This window comes from Myotis lucifugus, unplaced genomic scaffold, assembly GCF_000147115.1.
Source record: "Myotis lucifugus unplaced genomic scaffold, Myoluc2.0 scaffold_66, whole genome shotgun sequence".
Classification (NCBI taxonomy): Eukaryota; Metazoa; Chordata; class Mammalia; order Chiroptera; family Vespertilionidae; genus Myotis; species Myotis lucifugus.
In genome coordinates, this window is record NW_005871114.1 from 1,968,834 (window position 1) to 1,984,142 (window position 15,309).

The 15,309-nt window shown below is 53.6% G+C and overlaps 1 protein-coding gene across 1 annotated transcript in view; it reads left to right on the forward strand.

Annotated features, from left to right (window-relative positions):
- The first annotated feature begins 4,798 nt into the window (after positions 1-4,798).
- SLIT1 (slit guidance ligand 1) overlaps positions 4,799-15,309 on the forward strand; it is a 152,436-nt gene continuing 141,925 nt past the window's right edge. The window contains 1 exon segment of the mRNA XM_006090043.3: positions 4,799-5,227. The gene's annotated coding sequence lies outside the window, so the exon portion shown is untranslated.

The window sequence follows — 15,309 nt, forward strand, 5'->3', positions numbered from 1 at the left end:
TCAGCGCTGTGACCCCGGGTCAGATACTTGTCCTCTAGGGGCTCCATTTCCTCGTCTGTAAAGTGGGGGATTGACAGGCTTATCTCTGGAGAAGCATTCAGCTGGCTCACAGCTGGCATGCAATCAATGGTTGATAAATGAATGAGCAAACTGCTGCCGGCAGACTCCGTGGCCTGCTTTCTCCCTTTCATCTCCTCTCCTTTCTTCCTCTCTCCTCTTTGCTTCTCTCTTGCTCCTAGCACTTCTCATCTGCTAGAGTTGTCCCAGAGGCATATGGTGGCCTTTATAAAAGCCACCTGATCTTAAGTCTAAGAACTTTGTCATTGAGAGCCTCAAGTGGTCCATCCTTCTTCAAATTTGAGTCCATCATGGGATTTAGAGATTAAAACTAAAAGATTCGGAGTTTTGCTGGCACCACCTCCCAGTGATTCCTTGTGTCTCAGTCCTTATGGGGTAGGTGCCCGGTGGATTGGATGCTGTCTTTTACTCAGGTGTGTGGCCTAGGGGAGCAAGATTTAGACTCATTCATGGCTCCCCTTGGCAACTCCTTTGCCACATGGGCTGGTGGCTTCACTTCTGTGGGCCACCAGCTGTGCAGTGGTATTTGATTTGGTCATTTCTTCATCCCCTCCCGGCTCTGGCATCTTGTGATCGAAGCTACTATGCACCAGCGTCACATGGCTCTGTCCCCTCTCCTTCTCCCTCTGCCCCCAGCTATCTTTCTCTGTGATGTGACTCATGCTTGCTCACAGTATGTGGAAACTGGAGAGAAGGGAGGCAGGCAAGCTTCAGACCCTTTGTCCTTGCCAGGCCCCTTCCTTCAATGGCTCCCCAGAGTTTTCAGGTTCAAGTTCAAACTCATTAACTCAGTACACCAGGCCTTGGTTCTTGGAGCATGGTCTCTGAAACTTGCTAACCATGAAGATTCTGATGAAAAAGGTGTTGGGTGTGTCCTAGGAATTGGCACTTATAACGAGCACTCCAGGGGATGTTTAAAAATGTATTGGTGATTATGGGGAGTTAGTTCATACAATACAAGCAAAGAAATCCAAACAGTAGGGAAAAAGGCATATGCTGAAACTGTCCCCCTGCCACCATCCAGTCTCTCCTTGGAAGCCACCACTGCTATTGGTTCTGGGGATAGTGCATTGTAAATACACACACACATATGTAAGCACGTACTTGAATTCAGGGACAACCCAGGGGATTCTGCAAGTCCAATAAATCCAGAGAACGGCTACACCAGGCCCTCTGGAATGTGCCCCGTCACCTCTCTGACCTCTACCCATGCTGCCCACCTGAACCCCTGCCTTGCTGACCTGCCACAGCTCAGCCACAGAGGATGTTGCTGCTGTCTATGTGCCTTACCTCATGTGGTTCTCTTTGCCCAGAAAGCCCTTCCTGCTTTGCTATCCAGTTAATGTCTGCTTATCCTTCAAGGCTCAGCTCAAGTGCTTCCTCTTCCAGGGAGCGTTCCAGCCTTACCCTGAGCCCCACATTCTGGGTTCTCTGCAAATTCACCTCCTGTTACTAAACTAATTGTGTTGAGTGACTTTCCTTTTTCTGTTCCCCCGCTGGATCATGAGCTCACTGTGGGCCAGGTCCATTTTTATACTCTGCTGAGTTGCTGAGTCCCTGTATGGTGTGCATAGTACATTCACTCAATAAATGGTGTTTAATAAGTGCTCGGATAGCAGGCTTTTATCTCATTCTTGCATTTCGCAGTTTGGAAATCAAAACCACAGTGCTCTGCCGCCTCACCCAGGCTCTGCCGCCTCGTGGTGCTGCAGAAAGGGTGGGTGGAGATGGAGGCGAGGACCCTGAGCAGAAAGCTGGCAGGAGGGCAGTTTCCCTGAGTCACAGGCAGGAGGTGGCCCGCTGCTCCCAAGCACACATGGCTGAGGGGACTCAGAGGAGGCTCATACACCAGATGGGGAGCCCCAGCCCCAAGTCTCCCTCTGGGGGGCTGCCGGCTGTGGCCAGTGGGCAGAGTGGGGCTTGGCGGAGCACTCCTGGCAGAAGCAACGGGACAGGCCTGCCTCCTCTCCACTGTGCAGAGGGAGCAGGTGGCCTGGCTGTAGGGAGGGGGTGGGGAGACCCAGCAGAGGGAGGGGCTTGGGAGAGGAAACTGAAAAAGCAAAGGAGGGGAGGGGGGGCGTAGAATATGCGGCTGGCCAGGCGGTTGTTTAATGAGTATAATGTGCTGGGAACGCTAATGAGCTGTGTTCATTCATGGCGAGCTGCCTCCCAAATTGGGGAGCTAGCCAGACTCTGGGGTGGAGGAACTGGGGATGGGAGCCAAGTTGGGGAGCTGCCCGGCTGCTGGGCAGGGCGTCCCCTGACTGGCTGGTGGGGGAGTCTTTGTCCGAGGTTTCAGAAACCCTTCTTCCTTCCCCATTTTAAAGCAAAGGCCAGGCCTTGCTAGGCCATGACATCATGGTTTAAGGCTGGCTTGGGAGTCACTGGCCAGGTTAGTCTGGAAGCTTCCAGGGCACCTTCTAGAGATTGCTTCTAGTCTCTCAGGAGCCAAAGGCAGGGCTGATCATGCAGCCCTCTGCCCACTCCCAGCCTCCCTCCCACCCCGTCACCCTGCCTCTCTGCAGCCCTCCGAGGGCATCCTGCCAGGTTAATCAACACTTTCCCTCTTCCCCACGAGTCCTGGCTTCAAGGAGCCTTCTGAGGTCATGGGGCCAAGGCGGCACCCACCGCTGGGGCAGAAGGTTGGAGACCAGATGTCTTCACCAGTCTGCGTTCCGTCTGTGACAGGCCTACTAAGTGCCAGGTGTTGGGTTAAGTGCCAAAGTGAGGAAGCGAGGAAGCCATGTGTTGGGGGCAGGCACGGCCCCCAGAAGGGGTGTCAGGGAAGGAGCCACATGTGTAAACAGAGTCCCGCTAAGAGGGAATAAACAAAGCAGCAGGCTCAAAGGAGTGAGGATTTAACCTGCCCTAGGCAGCTGGGGAGGCTCTGGGAAGAGGGGCTGAGTGCTCTGAGCAGGCATTTGCAAGGGAGAGGGGAGAGAAGGCCGTAGCAGGCCGTGGAGCTCTGGCCTGATTTGCGGGAAGGTTCTCTAAGATCACACCACATGAAGGCCCCTGAGAAAGTCCCTTCACCCTGAGTTGTCATTGAATTGATGCTCAAGGACCTATGGCCCTGGATGGAGGTCATGGTCAGGAGTGTGTGAAAACTTTCAAAAGAACTGTCAAGAGCCCATCGAGTCAGCCACATTCGTTGTGACATACTGGCCACCCAGTGTGCGCTGCGACAGCAGAGATACTGCAAACTTTTCATAAAGATGGAAAAGAAAAACAAAGAGAAACCCTGAGTCTGTACCTGGTGGGTGATGAGGCTTTAATTTTGTGGAGCCCACCAGTACCACACCGTCCACCTCAGGAGGCCGTGCTTACCTGGCACCTCTTGGATTAGCCACCTTCCTTTCTGGTTTCTCCCAAGAAGAAACCCCAGGCAGCCAACTCCCGTGAGGGGAGGTGCTTCTTGAGCTGCTCAACTGCTTCTTCTTGCCAGGCTGCCGGCAGCCGGGAGTCAGGGTGCCGGCTGGTGGACAAGCGATGTCTGGGTGCGATGGAGTGTCAGCAAACCGGGGAGGTCCTTTTCTTTTCTGGCCTGAGGAGAATTCTCTCCCCACCTGGATGTTCGGTTCACACCCATGTTCACACCTGCCTGAGACTGAGAAAAGTCCCTGCCCAGAGGACTGGAAGGCCTAGGGTCTGACCTGGGTGGCCTGTGGTGATTGTCACCCAAGCAGGTCACCCAGCTCCTTTCCAGCCCTCCCTGCAGTCCTTTGAAGACGGGATTGAATATTCGTTTTTGTTTATTGGAAATAGAGGAACGCTGGTGTGATGGAGGAAGATAGATGCTATGCTCAATTTCCAATCCCCACTGGTACCCTGCGCTGCTCCCTACCACCTGGGAAGCCGCCACAGTCCAATGGGCAGAAATACCGTCCCCATGCTGTGCGATGTCCAAATCAAGGCCATTCTCACTCTGGGTGCAGCTGGCTGCGTGCTCCCCTCGGAAAGTGGGCTGCTGCCATCTTGGAGGAGACTGTGAATGTATTGATGGAGGGGAGGAGATTGTCTTTGGCCTAGGGCCCCTCCCTCCCCCCAGACTCTGCCCTCAAGGTCTCTCGCTAAGTAAGGTAGGTGCTTGGATATGGCCACCTGGGGCTTCCTTTCACGGTGAATTGAGGAAGCAAGTTTCAGGGGCTGGGAGCAGTTTCTGCCGTTGAGGAAAGCTTGTCTGTGGCGCAGGGGAAAGGGTCCAGGCGGCAAAATAAAATCCTCTCCCCGCTCTGGATCAGCAGCGGGGGCTTCGGGTGTCGGATGCTCGCGTCTAAGGGTGCTCATCCTCTGTGTGTGTGTGTGTGTGTGTGTGTGTGTGTGTGTGTGTGTGGTGTGTATGTGTGCGTGCAGCCGGCGAGGGTCAGACGGCGGGTCGCACCGTGAGACACCCCCTCCCCCGCAGCCCCCTGCCCGCTCGCTCGCGGCGCCTTGTAGGTTCCACCTTTGAAACCGGACGCTGCTGGCAGCAGGCGCGGAGCGGTCTTTAGGAGGCTGGGGCGGGGAGGGGTGTGGGGGAGAGGGCGGGGAGGGGTGTGGGGGGAGGGCGGGGCGGAGTCCGGTGTTGGATGTGAGCTTTTCGATTGACGGATGACTGCCGGGTGGGAGCGAGCGTGCGGGAGTGAGTGTGTGGCTGTGCGCCTGTGCGCGCGGGTGCGTGAGCGCGCGGCCAGCCCATTTTCCTCCTCTCGGCAGTCTGTGGGGAGCGGGCGGGAGGGGAGGAGACGCAGCCGGAGAGAGACCGGAGAGGAGCCGAGCGCCCTCCTCCTCGGGCGCCCTGCCTCCATCCGCGACCGGTGCCGTAGCTGGTAGGGCCAGGTGCCTCCTAGCCCGCGAGGCCGCCGCGCACCAGCCAGCGGTCTCTTGGGCGGCTTTGCCCCGGGACTGCACCTGGAAGCCGCCCCGAACGGGGATGGTCAGCGGCTGCCGCCGTCTGGCACGCCAGAGGGACGCGGTGAGGGCACTATGGCGCTGACGCCCCGGAGCGGGTCCTCGGCAGGCTCGTCCGTCCGGAGCTCTGGCTGCTGCTGTGGGCAGTCGCGTGGCGTCTGGTGCCAGGGCGTGCGCCCTCTGCACCTGCACGCGTGGATTGTCACGGCACGGGGCTGCAGGCCATCCCCAAGAACATCCCACGGAACACCGAGCGCCTGTGAGTATCGCCCCGCCCTCGCCCGCAGGGAGCACCGAGGTGGCCTTCCCTCTCAGACGCACTTCAGAACTGGGGGTAGGACCGCCGGGGCTGGGCTTCGCAGCCAGTAGACGAGTCAGTGCCTGCCAGGGTCCTGCTCCAGCCAGGAGCCAGGAGCCAGGAGCCAGGAGCCAGGCAGGAGCCAGGAGCCTGGAGGCAGGAGCCAGGAGCCTGGAGCCAGGAGCCAGGAACCAGGAACCAGGAGCCTGGAGCCAGGAGCCAGGAGCCAGGAGCCAGGAGCGCCACTGTTTTCCTTTCTCGGGATTCAAAGGGCTCTCTCCCGGCGGGGCTGTCAGCTCCCATCCTCACACCTGCACCCTGCGCTCAGCACTGGCAGGCCCTCCCACTGCACCAGCACTCTATTCCTCCGGTGCCTGCGGATTGGTGCCAGAAAGCCTTCCTGGCACCCAGGAGGGAAGCTCCTCGCGCTTGCCAGGAACCATGTCTCCTTTTGGGCACGTGGGAGTGGGGTGTGTGGATGTGGGCTCTGAGGGCTTGCAGGCTGGTGCTGGGGGGCATGACGGGATGGAGTGGAAGTTTGTCTTTCCCTTCCTCCCCATTGTTTGCCCCAGAACCGTAAGAATTCTTCCCTTGTAGGTGTCCGCACCCCCCCCCCTCCCCGCCCCTGCTCCCATAACCAGCCATCCCCAACCCTGGCAGACAATGGGACCTGAGGGATTTGGGTTTGGGGCTTAGGGTTTGTTACATTCAGCACCCAGAGAGGGAGAGAGGGATAGGTGCGACCTGGACCAAGAATTCCGTGAATAAAGCTGAGAGGTCAGGGGCTTGGAGTGGGAGACAAGAGATTAAAGGCATTGACCATGACAGGTCACAAAACCACAGTTTCTCTCCGCATCTCTCACTTCTGAGTTCTGGAGGAAACAGCCCTTTCTAGACCCGATGAGACTGGGAGGGCGTGTGTGTGCATGTGGATGGTTAGCATGTGTGTGTGTTTACAGACCTATATAATTTGTTTCCCCAGATTCCTTGCAGAATATGCGTCAGTGTGAATTCCTGGTGTAGTGGTGTCACCTCAGGGCGGGAGTCCCTATGTGTGGCTGTGTGTGTAGGTTTTGGTCACATGCAGGGCCTTTGTGCTGCTCACAGAGAGGACGGCCTGGGGAGGTTTTTGAGCTGGACTTTGGAGACCATGCCAGCTGCTTTGAAGCCTGCCTCCTCCTTCTTTCCATGCTGCCGGGCACCTGCCGCGGCTCTCCGGAAACGCATATCTATTTTGATAACTTTAAAAAAATATTTTATTGACTTTTCACAGAGAGGAAGGGAGAGGGATAGAGAGTCAGAAACATCGATGAGAGAGAAACATCGATCAGCTGCCTCCTGCACCCCCCCCACTGGAGATGTGCCCTCAACCAAGGTCCATGCCCTTGACCGGAATCAAACCTGGGACCTTTCAGTCCACAGGCCGATGCTCTATCCACTGAGGCTAAGCCAAACCAGTCAGGGCTATTTTGATAACGTTCGAGCACATTCCTTATGGGCTGTCTCCAGGATCCAGGTCTGTACCAAGGTCAGCAGTTAGTGAGCACACTTTGCCCAGGCTCTTCTTGGCTGAGTCTGAAAAATTCCCGCGGAGGTTTGAGAATTTGCAGTGTAGATGCAACCTCGATGGCATCCGGGTGTGGGTGAGGGCATGGGTGTGGGTCTGGGGAAAGATGCTGCTGTGGGGAGGGGTTGGACCAAACCGAGTTTGCTTGGGGGCAACTGTGCCTTATCGTGTGTGGCCCTGGGGAGGGACCGAGGTCAGAAACCTGTCCAGAGGACTCCTGAAGCTGCAGGGTCACCCTCCACACATGTTCCCTCTGGACCTACTCTGTTCCTCGGCCGTGTCCATGGGGCATTTCTCCTGCAGCTGCTATCCTGGTAGCAGCCTAGGTCGGAGACACCTTCGCCCCTCTCCTTTGCTTTTGGGTCTGATCTTGAAGTCATCTCATTCCTTGCTCTCTCTTCATCTTTAGTTTTGAGGCGTGTGTCTGTTTTGACTTTTGTGAACGTTTGCGCTCTTCTGTGATGAAAAGAGATGTTAAGTTTCCTAGTGCAGAGGAAAGAGGGCTCCAACTGCCGAGGTTGGACCCCCAGCTCAGTCAGCTATTTGCTGTGTGACCTTGAGCAAGTGACTTAACGTCTCTGAGCTTGAATTGCTTTCCATCAGGAAAATGGAGCTGCTGATACATAAGGTCTCTGGTTCATGTGAGGACTGAAGGTAATGTGTGGGAAGTGCCTGGTCCATTATGATGTTTGCTCAGTGAGAGCTGTTGTTAAGATAGGATCGGAAGAGCCTTGTAATTTATTTATTTTTTTTAAAAGTATATTTTATTGATTTTCTACAGAGAGGAAGGGAGAGGGATAGAGAGCCAGAAACATTGATGAGAGAGAAACATCGATCAGCTGCCTCCTGCACACACCACCACTGGGGATATGCCCGCAACCAAGGTACATGCCCTTGACTGGAATCGAACCCAGGACCCTTCAGTCCCCAGGCCGATGCTCTATCCACTGAGCCAAACTGGTCAGGGCGAGCCTTGTAATGTAATTCAGCAAATGCTTACAGAGCCAGGAACTGCCCCGGGTGCTGAAGCTCCAGCCTGGAGTGAGCAACTCCCTGCCCTCGGGGATGGGTAGTCCAGAGGACGGGGCAGGGGACACCCGACTGTAAGCTTTTGGGAGAGGGCCAGGCACGCAGCATGATGGGGCTGTTGGTGGGAACATTGGGGTGAGAAGCCCTTTTCTGGGTGAAGGGACTTCTCAGAGGATAGGCCATTTTATCAGGGTACTTTGGGAACCAGCAGTGGTTGGGTTGTATTTTGTCAAGCGGAGAAGACAGCAGCCAGAAAGAGGAAGTGCCTGAGCAAAAGGCCTGCAGGTGTGCGTGCGCCTGGCCTGCTGGGCGAATGGGCCAGCGCCGCCCTGGGGCCCACACGTGCTGTGTCCAGTGGGATGCGATGGGACCCGAGGCTGGGACGGTTGGGAAGAGTCTGGGAGGAGTCAGAAAGGCCTTTCTCTGTCTGGATTTTTCCTCTGGGGCCTTCAGGGTTGGCATGCAGAGGTGCGTTATCTTAGGGTGAAGTCTGGTCTTTGCTGCGCCAAACTTCTCAGGTTGGGAAAGCACGTAGAAAGCAGAAGGAGCCTGCCTGTTCAACACATGGCTGCGAGAGAGCCGTTTGAGGGGGAAAAGACCACTCTAGGAAGAGGCCCTGGGGAGAACCTGGATGGACTCAAAATAACTGTGGCAGATACTCTCTCTAATCAATGTGAGCGTCGCTCAGTATCATCAGAGCCCAAACCGGCAGCTTCTTCTGAGGCTGTGACATTTTTATAGACTGCAGCTGTGCATTCGTCTTCTGTGTTCTGGGCAGTTTCTACGGCAGCCCACAACGCCTGGCAACTTTACGATCATATAATCCATAACGCTGGGTCCAGGCCTGTACCCCAAGTGGGAAGAAATTGTCATTGGTTTGCTGCGGGGACTTCTGGGAAGAGGCTGTGCAAGCAGGCCCCAGACCTGCTGAGGGCATCGCTTGAGCCAGAGGGGCTGCGGGGCTGGTGGGCTGGATGGGGAAGAGGTGCTAGTAATTCACTGCCCTGGAACAATTAAAACATCAAGTGAGGTTTGCGGGGGTGCTGGGGGGAGGCTTGGAAGCTTGTCTCTTTGTGGTACTCAAGACTCAGAGGGACCCAACCATGGCCATTATGCATTGTATTTTTATCCAAGTAAGGACCCTGACTTTCACTAGAATGTTCAGGAGAGTATGATGAGAGAGTATGTGTGGACACTGCTTCTCCTTTCCACCCCGGGCAGTTGTGTTCTAGGCTTGCCATAGATCCCCTATATGGGTGCAGGGTGCAGAGAGGGGTGAGGCCCAGGATGGAGAGGTGGGGAAGGGCCCTGGGCTGGCCTGTTGGCTTCCATTTTGCCCCCAAACCTTCTGCTGCTTGTCAGACCACTAGGGCCCCACTCTCCCACCTTCTTCCGTATGTCCCCTGCCTCCTGGCCAGCGTGTCCACTGCTCTCACTATCTGTCTGCTGCAGAGGCCTGGGGGTCCCATGCCTTCTTCCAGCTCAGCCCCCTGAGTCTGGAGGCCCCATTCAGCAGGGCTGGGTGGTGATGCCCAAGGAAGACTGCCCAGGGCAACCCCAGGCTGATCGTCTGGGATCCTGTTTGGAATATCAAATAATGATCAAAGGGTGGCTATAGAGAGAGGGGTCAGCGGGCCAGACTGAAGCCATGTCTACTCCCAGGGCTGGGTGGGCCTGGGCGCTCTGAGCAGGACTCGGTGGTCTCCTGCAGTGGAGACCCACACTGTGCAGGGGGACTTGCTTCCTGGTGGGACTCACATCTCCAGTTCCCAGTGCCCTGGGCTTACTGCGGGCTCTCAGTGACCGGTGGTAGGGCCCCAGTGCTGTCCTCCATCCTCTCCAAGTCCCAGTTTTCGATCTGTAAAAGGGGACGGTGACAGCTCTGCAGGCTGACGGTGAGGAGTAAGTGAGTGGATGCAGTGGAGAGGGCCTGAGACATGCATGTCACGTGGCTGGTGTTCTTCCATCCCTCAGCCTCTGGGGAGCGTGACACCCACTACCTCATAGGGCTTTGCAGGATTCACTCATGCTCTGTGGGTGAAATGCTTTGTGATTCAATTACGTGATAATGTTATTCTTTATTATGTGAGAAGCCCTAGCTACAGGTTTGAGGGTTCAGCTGGGGCAGGAGAGAGCTGGGGAGGTAAGCATCTGGGTGTCGGCCGTGCTGTCGGCTGCCCTCCCGGAGTCGGGCTGCTCAGAGTGCTCCTTCCCTGTCCTGGGGCAGCTCTGTCCCTGCCCCTGGGATTTGGAGGCAGGGAGCAGGGCAGTGCTGTGCAGGGACTCTCTGCAGGGTGGACGGCATGCTGGCAGGGCGCTGGAGCCAGCCGCCTGGGTTTTTAGCCTCACTCTGCCATTCAGCAGCTGGGGACCTTGGGCAAGTTATGGGTTGGATTCATTCATTAAGCAGATAGCTATCTATTGAATGTCTGCATTAGCTGAGTGAATGGTGTCGGACAGAAATCCAAACTGCCTCCCCCACCCTGAGCTTTAGTCCAGCAGGGGAGACAGAGATGAAGGACAGGATAGGAGAGTAAATGCGTAATTGCAGGCCAGTAAGTGCTGACTTCTCAGAGCCCCGCTCCCCTGCCCATCGAGTGGGGATGATGACAGGACCTGCCTCAGAGCGTGGTGGTGAGGATTAAATGCAGGGAGAAGCACTTTGCACCAGGCCTGCACGCAGCAAGTAACCAATAAATGCTACTATTACTGTTATTAAGGTGACAGGATTGCAGGGACGGGAAAGGAACTTGGGCACCACTCAGCGCTGGATCCCAGCATGGCCCTGCTCTCCAGTCCCTCACCCAGCGCTCTGCATCCCCCCCGAACCGTGGAGCACACGGAGACAGGGCTGCCCCTTCTCCGAGGCTGGGGCTGGCGGGGGTGGCCCAGGCTGCCAGCAGGGGTGGCCATGCTCTTTGGGGCTAGGCCCGGGCGTCCCGACGGGCAGCTCCTGCTTTATGGGGAGCAGACGGGAGCTTGGCGGAGTGGCCGCCTCCAGTTCTGTGCCGGCATTAGCAGCTCGGCAGGGCTCTTGCTTAATGGGATTTTCTTCCCAAATGCTGTAATTATCGCCATACAAATACTTATTACCCAGAGCAGATGACGGCCGGGCTTTGGGCAGTCGCCAGGGAGCTGGGCTGTGCTGGGGCTGGGGGTGGGGGATGGAGAATCGGCTCTTCTTTTTGTCGGAGCTCGAGACCCCTCCTCTCCTTCCCGGGACCCAGCCCGTGGTGCACAAGCAGCTGTTGGGCACCTGCCATGTGCCAAGTGTCTAGAGCGGCCCCGGGTGTGGACCCGCTCCTTTGGGAGCTTGCGGCCTGGTGGGGGGAAAAGGTCTTCCCGTGAGAGGACAAACCGGCCAGGCTGTCCACAGGGTTGCAGAGCACAGTGGCTATAGCACAGGCTTGGGCGGGAGAATGGCCCAGTTTGAATCCTGCTTCCCTCAACTGCTACCCAAGAGATCTTGGGCAGCTTCACTAGTGCCTTGATTTTCTCGTCTGTAAAATGGGGCCAACGATAGCACTTGCCTCGCAGGACTGTGAGTTCCAAAGAGATACCACATGTACTTAAAGGGGTTGGAATAACGTTGGCGCGTAGAAAGGACGCTGTCATTGTTGGAAATGAGATGGGAGTGAGGACTTGGATCCCTGCACTGATCGGGGTTGTGGGATTTGAAGGTTGGGCAGGACGTGGGTAAGTAGAGAGGTGAAGCGAGGGCAAGGGGATCTGGGGACACTCAGAGGTGTGTGCCATGGATTTGGGAAGGAGAGTGAGGAGTCAACCCAGCGGACGGGGTGAACATTTGTGTTGCTGAGTTCTGAGGGACGAGAGGACAGGAATGGGTGACCCCAGGCCACGGGCTGGGAAATGTGCAGCCGTCAGAGGGGATGTGTGTGGAACCATTAAAGCTGCTTCTTTTTACTATTCAGTGATTTTTAATAGATCTACTGAGTTGTATAAATATCACCATGATCCAATTTCAGAATATTTCCATCACCCCAAAGACTCCTTGTTCTTATTTTAACTTTTTGTTATAATTTCAAACTTACAGAAAAGTTGCAAAAAAAATTATAAGGAACTCCTATATATCTGTTACCCAGATTCAGTTATTTATATTTTGCCCCATTTGCTTTATATTTTACACATGCAGACACACACACACACACACACACACACACACACACACTTTTTTTCCTGAACCATTTCACAATAGGTTGGACACATTGTCACCTTTTTTCTCTAAATACTAGTACTTCTCTGTGTGTTTTCTAAAATCAACAAGGCTGTCAAAATCAGAAAATTTAACATTGATAAGTTACTGTTACCTACCCATGTCTACTTATGAACTAATACATGAGATCATGTATGAATTTAATCCGTTGCCCCCAAAACACCTTTCATGGCTATTTTTTCCCCCCAGGTCCAGAATTCTGTCAGGACCAAACATGGCATTTACTTATATGGGTCTTTGGTCTCCTTTAATTTGGACTAGTTTCTCGGCCTTCCTTTGTTTTTCTTGACCTGGACATGTTTGAAGAATACAGGCCATTTATTTTGTAAAACGTCCCTCGATTTGGCTTCATCTGCTCTTTTTTTACGATGGCATCCGGGTTATGCATTTCTGACAGGAATGCTAAGGAAGCGATGCCGTGCCCTTCTCCGGGGGTCGCGTCAGAAGAAGACACACGGCGTCAGCTTGTCCCAGTGTTGGCGATTTTAGCTTTGGTCCCTGGCAAGCTGGAAAGTTACTATTTTCTCTTAGTTATGAGTAAGTAATTAGTGGGGAGGTACTTTGAGGCTGCGTGAATATCCTATTCCTCTTCAAACTCTTACTAGCTTTATCACCTGTGGGTGAGAAGTTTTTAACTCCATCATTTCTTCTTGGCAAACGGCCGTAAGAAAGCACATCCCGTCCCTCCACCTGCTTTTCTGCTCATTCATAACAGTCTGGACCTGTGGTTATTGCTTTGTCTTTGGGTTGCAGTGTGTTACTATCATTATATATTTTGATATTCATCGAGCCCCGCGTGTGGCCAGTGGGAGCCACTTCAAGCTGCTCCTGTGTCCCTTTGACAAGCTCCTTCGAGCACTTACCCCCAGGGGTTTTGAGTGGAGAGTGACAAGTGCAAAATGCTGTCTTAAGATGTTCTGTGGCCTGGCTTTGTTGTGGAGAATAAATGGAGGGTGAAGCCGACCGATGGTGGGGAGGCCCGGTGGGGATGATGACTGTGGTCTCTAGCTTTTCTGTGACAGTGGTTTTGCTGTCGTTGCTGTATTTTATTCTTTTTTAAAAAATGTAAAAACTTTTATTTTGAAATGATTTTCGGCGTACAGAAATGTTGCAAAATAGTACAGAGAGAGTCCCACAGACCTTTACTCAGCTTCTCCTAATATTGACATCTTTCTTAACCATAGTACAGTGCTCAAAACTAAGAAGTAACATTGGTATAATAGTTAAACTATTGACGTGGTTTAGATTTCCCCAGTTTTCCCACTACTGTCCCTTTCCTATTCCAGGATCCAAGCCTGGATTCCCCATTGAATTTGATAGTCATTTTCCCTTTGTCCCCTTCAATCTGTGACAGTTCCTTAGTTTTTTCTTGCTTTTTATGACCTTGATATATATTTTTAAAATATATTTTTATTGATTTCAGAGGGGAAGGGAGAGGGAGAGATAGAAACATCAATGATGAGAGAGAATCATTGATCGGCTTCCTCCTGCACGTCCCACACTGGGGATCGAGCCTGCAACCCGGGCATGTGCCCTTGGCCAGAATCAAACCTGGGACCCCTCAGTCCACAGACCGATGCTCTATCCACTGAGCTAAACCAGCTGGGGCTGACCTTGATATTTTTGAAAAGTAGTGGTCAGTTATTTTGTAGAAGGTTCCGCAGTTTGGGTCTGTCTGGTGTTTTTTTCTTGATTGGATTGAGGTTATGCATTTTTGGCAAGAATGCATCAGAGGTCACAATGTGTCCCCCTCAGAACATCCTAAAGGGGGTGGATGACATCAATATGTCTCGTTGCTGGTGATGTTAATCTGATCTCTTGGTTAAGAGGGTGTCTGCCAGGCCTTGCCACGGTAATGTTACTGTCTTTCCATTTGTAATTAATAAATATTTGGGGGAGATACTTTGAGACTATATAAGATCCACTTTGTCCTCAAATTCTTACCTACTAATTTTAGCTTTCATTAATGGATCTTGCCTGCAACCATTATTATCCAATCTTGATTTTCTATTTCCCTTATTTCTTCGACAGTCATTAATTGGAATTCTTCTGTAGGGAAGAGAATTTTATTCCTTTTTAAGAAGGTGGCTTGTCTGATGGGTACCTTGGGTTTTGAGTTTCCTGAGGGCAGGGATCATGCCTTATGCATCTTTGTGTCCCTTCACCTGGTGCATAGTAAGTGGTGGGCTAAATAATGGTCCCCAGCGATGTTCACGTCCTGATCCCCGGGACCTGCCGGGGCCTGTGAATATGTGGCCCTCCAGGGTAAAAGGGACTTTGCAGATATTAGTAAGTTAAGGATCTTGAGGTGAGAGATGACCCTGGATTATCCAGGTGGCCCAACGTAACCACAGGATCCCGGTAGGAGGAGGCAGGAGGGTCAGAGTCAGTGGTAGGAGATGTGGCCTATAAGAGCTTGGCGTGAGAGAAGGGGGCCAGGAGCCGAGAATACAGGGACCTCTAGAAGGTGGGAAGGCAAGGAAAGGATTCTTGCCTAGAGAAAGGAATACACCCGGTGAGACTGATTTGGGACTTCTGATCTCCAGAACTGTAAGGTAAGACATTGATGTTGTTTTAAGCCACTGAGCACGTGGTAATTTGTTATAGCGGCAGTAGGAGAGGAGGCTGCTGCAGAGGCTGAGACCGGAGGGAGGCAGGCCCGGACCGAGGCAGAGAGAGCACGTGGGAGGGCCATGGGGGACCCTAGGCTCGAGCCTGGACGAACAATCTTGTGAATAAAGTTGATCCTGGAGAAGCCATGTGGTTGGCTTCTGCCTCTTTTGCCAGTAAACAGCTACGTGAAAACATGACTCTAGAGCAGCGGTTCTCAACCTGTGGGTTGTGACCCCTTTGGGGGTCGAACGACCCTTTCACAGGGGTTGCCTAAATACATCCTGCACATCAGATATTTACATTACGGTTCATAACAGTAGCAACATTACAGTTATGAAGTAGCAACGAAAATAATTTTATGGTTGGGGGTCACCACAACATGAGGAACTGCATTAAAGAGTCACGGCATTAGGAAGGTTGAGAACCACTGCTCTAGAGGTAGGGACCAGGGATGGTTACTCTGGAGAGTGTTCAGGCTGGAGTGGCAGTCGGGGGGGGGGGGCCTCCTGGGGAAGCAGTGAAACCCATGAGGGCAGTGGAAGAGGAACTTCATGGGAATAGGAATCTCCTGGATGCTGGTCAAAATGCAGACCCAGGCCA